Source organism: Gavialis gangeticus, unplaced genomic scaffold, assembly GCF_001723915.1.
Source record: "Gavialis gangeticus isolate Ggan-Ray unplaced genomic scaffold, GavGan_comp1, whole genome shotgun sequence".
NCBI classification, from domain to species: Eukaryota; Metazoa; Chordata; order Crocodylia; family Gavialidae; genus Gavialis; species Gavialis gangeticus.
The window spans coordinates 1,043,421-1,051,717 of record NW_017729033.1 but is presented as its reverse complement, the minus strand read 5'-3'; the positions used below and the strand labels follow the sequence as shown (position 1 = coordinate 1,051,717).

The following is an 8,297-nucleotide window of genomic DNA, read 5'->3' as shown; positions in this document are numbered from 1 at the left end:
GCACACCGACACTGATGGTGCGTTTTCTCACCCAGCGATTCCCTACCACGGTGCTGGGAGCTCCTTTCAGAGGCACGGCACCATATTTGCATGGGAAGGTGTGGAAACACCCCCCCCCCCGGGAACTATGGGTACTGATCGCACCCCGAAAGTTTCAAGGGGTTTAGACAGTCGATTGAAACATCTGCCTGATATTATATGGGAGCGCTCTGGTCACCCTGCACGTCAATGGTGTTATCATTGCTCTCAGGCCGTCTGCGTCGTTGTCGTTGCTCACGTCCCGTGTCTTTGCACGAGTCTGTCCTCTTGGCCTTTTACATCGCAGTAAATTGCTCCTAATTTACTGGCACCTTTGCACTCCCGAATGCAGTGCCGAGTCCTAGGCGCGATGCAGAAAGGGCAGCGTTACCTGGTTGAGTTGTTCGGTGGCCGTGAAGCCGATTTCTGTCTCCTGTCTAACTCGCTGGAAGTCGGCGCCGTTCCTCCAGATGTGCACCGGCATGCACTGAATCCGGCCCTGTGCAGTCTGGGCTGGGATTGTACCCAGTGAGGAGAAACATCTGCTCTCGTGGGTGAGGTGGGATGCTGGGGAACTGGGGTCATGCTTTATACAGTGTGGGACATCCAGCTAGGGGAAATCAGCAGAAGACAGGGGGATAGGTTTCCTCTGGATAAGAAGAGCCAAATTGAACAACCATGAGCCTCATGTTTCAGGGCACGGACTAATCACCCACCTGGGGTCATTTTTTCCGGTGTTGTCAGAATAGGAGCAGGATGGTGTGTGCAAGGGGTGGAGGGTGATGCTTTCTTTAGGGGTCTCTAGCATTGGCGACCAGGATGTCGGACTAGACGGGCCCTTGGTCTGTCCCAACGAGGCCGTCGTAAAGCAGACGCAGCTGGCTCAGAAAATAAACCCCCGCCAGGATGGGTAGAAATCCCAAACCGGGGCACTTCTGGAAGAAACAAACTGTGGCCTGACCGAGTGGCCTGCTTTACCTCAGTGACCCAGGGTCCAAAACTACAACGTTCATTAACACGCTACAATTAACGGTCTGCCTTGGGGGCATACAAATGTTGAGCTTATTAGCACTGAGTAGAAAGGGCTGAAGCTTTAATATAGTTTGCAAGGGGATTAAAAACACAAAAGAGGCCATAAATTTGCAACCAAATACAAACCAGCTGCTGTGGGCAGGGGCAAGGGGAGGGGGGGAAGAAATGCACCTTTTGCATTACGAAAACTCCCATCCAAGACGTTAAAAGGTTTTATGTTTCCATTGAACCCTTTTGCCCTTGTTGCCGTGGATTATAAATCTTACAGTGGGAAGGAAACCATCTCCCTCCCATCCTGTGTCAACAAATACACGGGACCCAATCCCCCCCACAGCTGCTGTAAACCATTGGTCTTTTTTAGCTGGAGTTTCAATGGAGCTGTACGTTTACTCCATGTGAGGATATGCCCCGGGGGTACATTCATGGGCAAAAGGACCTGGTGGCAACCTCTGGCTGGCTTCGAAGAGTTCGTGATTGTGCCCTTAGATCTGCCATTGTGATGGGCGCGTTGGGTTTAAGCCAGACCCTCCTCTCTGCTCTGTGGGCGCAAATCCAGATTAATTCCAACAGATTAAAGCAAAAAGTGTGGGCTAACCACAACTCCTGGTGTTTTCACAGCCCCGTTCAGCCTTGGAGGCTCTCAATGCGCTTTACAGCGTGAGCTGCTAAAAGTCAGGGTATGCTCACAGTATCCGGAGAGCTGGGATTTGGCTAATCTCAGGATTTTTGATATCATCCCAGGAATTTAAGGTCGTTCTTTTACCTGTTGTGGAAAGGCCGCCATGTCGGGGGGGCGGCACCACGAGTATTGACGGAGCGGGGTGGTTCTTGAAGAAGGCCATTTGCAAAGCCTGTGATTGCAAATCATTTTTCTGGTCTTTTACTGGAATGCATCCTCTGTTTTTTCAGTACGTAACGTTGAAGAGCAGAGCATCTCCAGCCATCTGGTCCATTCTGGTTGTTCGTTACTTGGGTGCCTGTCCGGGTCTTTGGTCTTAGGGCAGTGATTTTCAACAAGGGTGCCGCGAGATCCTTGTAAGAGGGCCGCATGGTATTAGCACCGTTAGGTGTGCAAATACTTATGTGTGATGCACAAGATAAACCCAGAAATTTCCGCTGGGAAGCAACAGAAGAATTGCTCTAGGATTTTTTTTCCCTGTAGTTAGTCAAGAAACAAGTGCAAGCCAAGAACTGGCATTTTTTGAGGGGGGCTTGAAGACCATAAGGTTGAGAACCAGCGTAGGAGGGTAATGGCTTTTCTTCTTTTGGACGCTGCTCTGCTCTCATGACTTCAGCTGACAGCCAGCTTTTCCCTGAGACTTTGCTTCCATTTTCCCATTCTTAGTTTCATGCCATTACTTCTGCTTCCATTGGTCCTTCTTCCTTGTATTGCCCCCGATGCCCCCATGCCTAGGCACAGCAATCTTGTCTCGCCCCCCCCACAGCTTTAGGCAAGTGAGATCTCTCCAGCTCCTTTAAGTTAGCTTGTCTTTTCTGGCATAGATGTTTAACTCTGAGTGGTGGTGGCGCTGTTTTTTTATTGCATGGAGCCATTCATGCAAAGTCCTGGCACGTCCCCAGCAAAAGCCGGGCAGGGCTGGTGCGGACGGCGGGTTCTGCCAGCGTTGGCAGGTCCTTCGCCAACAAAATCCACCTCCTTGCAGATGAAGATAGGCGAAACGCTGTGTCTTTGGATGCTGGTGAACCACCCGGGTGCTCACTGCCCTTGTTGCCTTTTCCTGCCGTGCCTTACAGTGCTGCCTGCATCCAGTGCATCGCAGTGAGAAACCATCACTTGAGTTCTGCAACAAATGATTTTCCTCTGACAACAGCCTGTGCCCTGGACTGAAGGGCAGGGAGGAGGGTCTGAAAGGGAAGGTGCTGCTCAGGAACTTACAAGACTGGGCTTCGATGCCTGGCTCCGCCGCAGACCTTGGGTAAATTGTTAATTGCTTTGTGCCCTGCTTCAGTCCTTGCTTGCTTTGTGGGATCTTTCCCAATGCTCTCAATGGAGCTGTTCTCCCTCCCAGACCAGCATCTCAGTAGCGGAAACTTTTTTGATCCGAATGCAGCTGCCGAAGCCAGCTGTGGGACGGAGATCTCGCACCCCGTCTGGGTGGAGGCCCCGTAGCTCCGGCTCGAGACCAAGGATCAGCTAATTTAGCTTTCCCAGCCACAGGTGTGTCTGCAGCTGGCGGAGCCGGGAGCCCATTGCAGCGCGGGTCACCGACACCATCGGGGTTATACGCGGAGGGCTCGAGGGGGGATTAAGTTAGGACCTGAGTGAGGTTAAGGCCATGGCGACATTTGGGCTTATTGGACTTGAGCAGAGAAAGGCTTTGATTTCTTTGTGCTCTAGCAGCCCTCGGGCGTTTGGTTGGGGGAAGGCATGCAAGGAAAGCCCCGGGGAGCGGAAAGCATGTGTCGAGCCACCGAGCAGGTAGAGCACGCACCGGATCACGGCACGTTTCCCCCCGCAGTGCCGGCCTAACTGTGTTGCTGCTTCGGACCAAATCCCAACCCAGATAGCAGTCCTCCTTGCTGATTTCTTCCCCAGCATGGATGCAGGTGGAGAAGGCAGAAACCCACCCTGTGTCTTTGCTTTGAGTGTGCACATGCAATGCAAAGCCCGTTTCTAAAGGGTGACGGTGGCAGCAAAGTTTATTTTTAAGGCACCTTATTTTAACACCCTTGGCTCTTCGGTGAAGTCCGTATGCACTCAGTCCCTACCCGCCTCGGCTTGTATGTTCACGCTGGCGGTCCTACAACATTTTCCCACGCCGCCGGCTCCCAAATTCACCACCACGTAAGATTTATGAGACCACCGAACCATCCCGCTGGGGTATCCTGCTTCCAACGGCCTGGTGCGGCAGAGGAAGGAGGACGACCGCTTTAATGTGGCTGCGGCCGGGAGGGCAGGGTCACGGCAAATACCGGCCCGGTCCTCGAAGCGTGCGAGAAGCTCCGTGCTCAACTCATGCCGCGGGCTGGGCGCAACGATTGCAGCCGCGATGGACCCGCCAAAGCCGAAGTGGCCGTTAGAGGTCAGTGCCTGCCAGCAGACCGCTGACCGCGAGCGTGCTGTTTGCTTTCTAGGAACGGGCCAGGCGCTCGGAGGTGGCAGAGGCAGGGAATAGGCACATGGCCCCATACTGAAGTTTGCTTAACTAAAGCAAGCGTTGCAGTTGGAGGTCCACGGTCACGTCCTACGAATGCTGCACCGATACGCAGAGGGGGAAAAAGTCTATTCCTGGAGCCCGCGGAGGAAACGCTCTTGCAGCTAAAGACAGCATCCTTTGTTCCCCCCTCTCCAGGCCTGGGCAGCTAAAGGAGACCATCTGTTTCTCTCCAGGACCTGAAAGGTGGTGCGCTGTATGTATAACCTACCACCGGTACGGGTACTACCTAGACCCCTTTGCTATTAGCTGCGGCAAAGAGGCCAAGAACAGACTGGGAACCCCCCAACTTAGTCTGTCAGAGTAGGCTGGTGCTGGAGAAATGCAGGGTTTCATTCCCCAGGCCTGCCAAAACCAGCGCGCCGCGTGCACGCTACGCTCAGCGCCGGGGCACTGTCGGTACAAGCCGGAAAGGTGGGGAGCTGGCTGCCGTCCCCTCTGATGTGTCTCCAGGAATAGCTGAAACATGATGGGGCTACCGAGTTCACACCCAGCTGGGAAGAGGAGCCGCTCCTTGTCATGCGGGGCCCGAGCTGAGACACCGGCAAGGCATTTTTTTGCCTTAGGAAAACCATAAATCTTTAAATATCCTGTTTCCACTGCAAAAAGAGAAGTTTCCAGACGGGGCTGGATAGCCTGCGTTCTGGGTGGCGGTGCCTCCTTTTCGGGTGTCTGCACGGAGTTGTTTTAGAAACGGCGCGCGTGCGTCAAGTCGCCTCTTCAAAGGCGACGTGGTTTTCTGTCTCCGGCTCTGCCCTCGGAGGCAGCCAGGTCGTGGCTAACAAGCCAGGAGGGATCCCAGCAGGGACGAGAAAGGGGCATAAATCAGCGGGTAAACCCCCGTGACCTTTTCCGGGAAGCGCAGTGTGGATTGCAGGTGAGGAAAGGGGCAGGGCTGGGGTGAGTTTGGAGCTAGCTACATCAGGTATCATCAAAGCCTGTTGGAGATTTGCTCCCCCCCATCCCGCTCGTCCTGGCTATGCAGGAATTTTGCCCGGGGGGAGCCCATGTGCTCTAGCCTTAGTGAACTCTGCAAGCAGGGTTTCCTCGCCTTTCGGGAGAGGCTTTTTGCATCCTAATGGCCTCTCCCTGCTGGGAAGCTCGTCTTGTTCGATCACCTGAAAAAATGCACCTTTAGTCGGTCTAATAAAAGATTATCACATCTGCCCAAAGAGCCCTTTCATCAGCTGCTCTCTCCTCCTGGCCTTTGAAGTGCCCTTTCTCTTCCCCCCTCCCCAGCCCTGGAGGGAAGAGGCTTGAGATATTCAGCAAGTGTTCGCTAGAGGGAGCAGGGATTTTTAGACCGGACTCCAGAAGCGGGAAGGAAATGTGTTTCTGGAGGAGAGGTACTTTTTGGAGCGAATTGAGTTTGGCCATTGGGAGATGCATGGTAGAGCCAGCTGTGGGGAGGGGGTCCGGATTGGGGCAATAAGGAGAGGCAGACCTTGGAGGTGACTGAGTTTGGAGAGGAAAGTCTGGGGTGGCGAGTGATGGGGCTGCGGGGTTTAAACCGGTCTGGAGTAGGTGTCGAGTCCAAGCGAGGTGTTGGTGTGCTTCACTTCTCTGCCACAGGCTTTCTGTGTGACCTTGAGTAAGTCGCTTAGCCTCACTGTTTCAATTCTCCGGTAAAGTGGGGGGATTGCAGCCCTGCATCGCCTCCCTGGGTCATAGGAAGGCGCTCAGATACCGTGGAGGTGCTGGGACTACGCCTGTGGAAGGTGGCCCATCTCAGTGCAGGTGAAGACTGGTGGACCCAGAGGGAAAGAGCCTTGGGGTCTTTCCCTCTGCAGGTCGCGCCCCGTTTGCCTCCGCCTGGGCCTGTTGTGCGGACATGCATCACGTTGTAGTTGCACCGTCTACCTTGCATGGTGCTTTTGCGGTCCCTTGGGTGCCGTTGTGGCGCCTGGCACGTCAGCTATGCCATGGGCACGACGTGGACAGCGGTCGGGCACGTGCCGCCTTGGGGAGGTTGAGGGGACCTGTGTCTGTGCCCTGTGGGTCTCTCTGCCGGGGTGACTCGCAAGATACCAAATACTACATCATGGAAACGTCTCCCAGCAGCTCTGCCTTGTCTCAGGAGGGAGCTCTGCATCTCCCCAGGGATGGTGGAGTCAGTGGGATCCCTAGAAGGTTTGTTTAGCACCTTTTGGCTCCTATACAGTGAAGGCCAATGGGTAAATTTGGTCCCTCTTACTGCAGCTCGACTGTGTCTGCTTCCCCAGCTGGCTTGGGTATGTCTAGGCCATGCCGCAGGCCAGCCCAGCTCTGCCACAGACCCTCCCGTATGACATTGGGCAAGTCACTTAACCTCAGTGGATCATCTGTGAAATGGGGAAAACGTGCAGCAGCGTGCTCTGGTGGTCACTAGTCCCGCTGACTGCCGGGGTAGAAACGGGGTCTTCCTGCTCCTTCCCACATGCGGAGTCAGGTGAAGGTAAATTGTACATTATCAGGTGACTGTAGCGGGTTGGGTTATAGAGCTAGGCAACCCCAGTCCCACCCAGTAAAGGGCACTGGCACACAGTGGCAAATATGGTGGTTGTCTGTACCCCAGAAGCATTGAGGTGCCCGAGGTGTTATGAGAAGTACGGGCCAAACAGTCCCAATCCCAGAGCTCTTCAATCCTAACTCGTCAGGAAAGGGCAGGGGAAGGACACGCCATTATCCCCATTTTACAGATGAGCCACTGAGGTGAAGTGACTTGCTAAATGTACTAAAGGAAGGTCTGTGGCAGAGGGGGGTGGCTTGAGCCCTAACCCAGTGCTTTCCCTGTTGTAACGTCCTTCCTCTTGGTTGCTTCAGTGCAGTATTGTTCCCTTGGCCCCGCTGGAGAAGCCGAGGCAGAGTTAGGGACACGATTGCGTCTAGCTGGTGTAGGTGCGTCTGTCCAGCCCAAGCTCTTACCTTTCCCCGTGCTCTTCCCTCAATGCACATCTCGCAGGAGCCAAGCTAGCCTGAGGTTGCTGCAGGAGATGGAGCCAGGAGGGCTGGGCCGCGGGCCCGGCCAAGCCAAGTCACTTGACGCGCTGCCCGTCTCGGTCAGGAGCCCGTGTCCTCTCCGTGCCATGCCTGGCACAAGCGCTCGGCTCTTTCCCACCCCTGAGCAGCAGCCGCCCCGCGCCGGCTCCTGGGTGCCAGCAACCACTCGTGCACCTGGCGCCGTATCAAAGCCCGATGTCCTGGTCACAGCGCCCGGGGAAATGTCTCTTTCCCAGCTACTGGAACTGGCCTGGGCTCCTCTATTTCCCCGTCTGCCTCAGTGGCTCTGGGGGCAGGCCTCGTCCTTGCAGGGGGGACACGGTGGCTGGGCTTGGTATCATCGGGTCAACGAGCTTTCCCCCACCCGCGCACGTCTCGTGGCATCGTTAAAAATAGAGGAGTTGCATGCATCCCCGCACGAGAAGTCTCTTCTTCCGTCGCCCTTTCTCCCCCTCCGTTGCACATGATTTTTACCTACTGAGGCTGCTTCCCCTGGATATTCATAGAGTGTAATATTCAGAGGATGCATTTATTTACCGGGCCGGGGGCAGAGAGCGATGGTACGGTCAGGCCGCGGGGGAGGATGAACCCATTATGAAGCAGCAACTGTTGAGTCTTGGGGCTGAGGCGTTATTTCGCCCCAGTGCTGTGTTAGTAGTGCGGGGCAGGTGCCAGGAAAATGTTACCCTCCCCTCCTGGCGCTGAGGGCAGAGGAAATTCTCACACTCGCAGCTCCAAAGGTGACTTTTTGGAGGGGCCTCATCTTGATTTTGCTGGGGTGGGGGGGATGGGACCTGCTGTCTCCCTTGCCGGGTGGCCCTGATGGAGGTGAGCGGCTGTGTGCTGCCTTTCTCCTGGAGCCTGGCTGCACGAGGGTTTCTTGGGCCCCGCAGCGTGGCTGTGTGCACGCGCGCGAGCGTGAGTTAATCAGAAATAACAAACAGCGCTTTTCCGCCCCGGCGCGGCGGGCAGGGGTGGGGGGCACAGCATGAAAACCTGTGCTGTGGAGGGAGCTGGTGGGGATTACAGGGCTGGGCAGGAGGCGAGGGCCAGAGGACAGGAGCATTCCTCGCATTGCTGGGAATGTCGCAC

At 55.3% G+C, this 8,297-nt stretch overlaps 1 protein-coding gene across 1 annotated transcript in view; it reads left to right on the top strand.

Moving 5' to 3' along the window:
* The window catches only part of LOC109304093 (cytochrome P450 26B1), a 26,717-nt gene that overhangs the window by 10,841 nt on the left and 7,579 nt on the right, over window positions 1-8,297 (top strand). The window lies entirely within an intron of this gene.